Below are 1,195 nucleotides of genomic sequence, written 5' to 3' on the forward strand. Positions count from 1 at the left end.
AACTGTTAAGACAACGAGGACTACCAAAGAAAAAAGGAAATTTTAATACAAAGAATGAGAGAAGCAGCCTCGAATCCACTTCCCTGACTAACACAGAGTAAGGGCTTTTCTCAAGATGGGTATGGCTATGGGAAAGGTTGTCTTGAAACTAGCAAGAGGAAATTAAGAAGGGTCTATAGCAAATAGTTTTCACCATTAATAAAAGAAAGGCAATTGGTGTCTCTCTTTGTATAACATAGGATGTTGCAGATATTTCTAATTTACATAAAATGTACTGAAGTATATGCCTACTTCCATTTCTTTTTTCACTCAGTATCATATCCATGAGATTGGATGTCTCATCTGGTTTGTTCTCTATTCTGTAGTTCCTAACCCCTACATGGGAAATGAAAGTAAAAGCCACTTCACACCCACTAGGATGGCCGTAATCTATTTTTTAAAAAGGAAAAGAAAAATAACAAGTGTTGGTGAGAATGTGGAGAGAAATTGGAACTCTCATACAATGATGGTGGAAGTGGAAGATGGTTCAGCAACTGTGGAAAACAGTTTGGCTCTTCCTCATAAAGTTAAACAAAGGAATTACGATATGCCCCAGCAGTTCCACCCCAAGAAACATACCCAAACGACAGAAAACAGGTACTCAAACCAATACATATACGTGAATGTTTACAGCAGCACTATCACAATAGCCAAAAGGTAGAAACAATCCAAACGCCCACCAGTGGATGAGCAGATGAACAATTTGTGCTACATCCCCATAACAGAAAATTATTTAGCCATAAAAAGGGATGAAGTACTGATATATACTACAATCTAAATGAACCACAAAACTCAGGCTAAATGAAAACAGTCAGACACAAAAAGTTATATACGATTCAATTTATATGAAATATCACAGAATAAATAAACCTATAGAGACAGAAAGCAAATTCGTGACTGCCAGCGGCTGGAGGGAGGAGGGAATGGGAAGTGACGCTTAATGGGTATAGGTTTTCCTTTTGGATATCTGATTCTGGGAAGATGGCTGCCTAGTAGCAACCCTTGGCTAAGGCTCCTGATCAGAGGGAGAAAAACTGGATGGAATCAGACTCTATGAAGCCAAAGGTGGGGAGCAGAGCCAAGAAAAAATTTTAGCAAGCTGTGACTCCAAGGAAGAGCATTCAAGAAAACAAATTACAGGTACAAAGCCTATCAG

Source organism: Otolemur garnettii, unplaced genomic scaffold, assembly GCF_000181295.1.
Source record: "Otolemur garnettii isolate 467f Iridium unplaced genomic scaffold, OtoGar3 scaffold00026, whole genome shotgun sequence".
Lineage (NCBI taxonomy): Eukaryota > Metazoa > Chordata > Mammalia > Primates > Galagidae > Otolemur > Otolemur garnettii.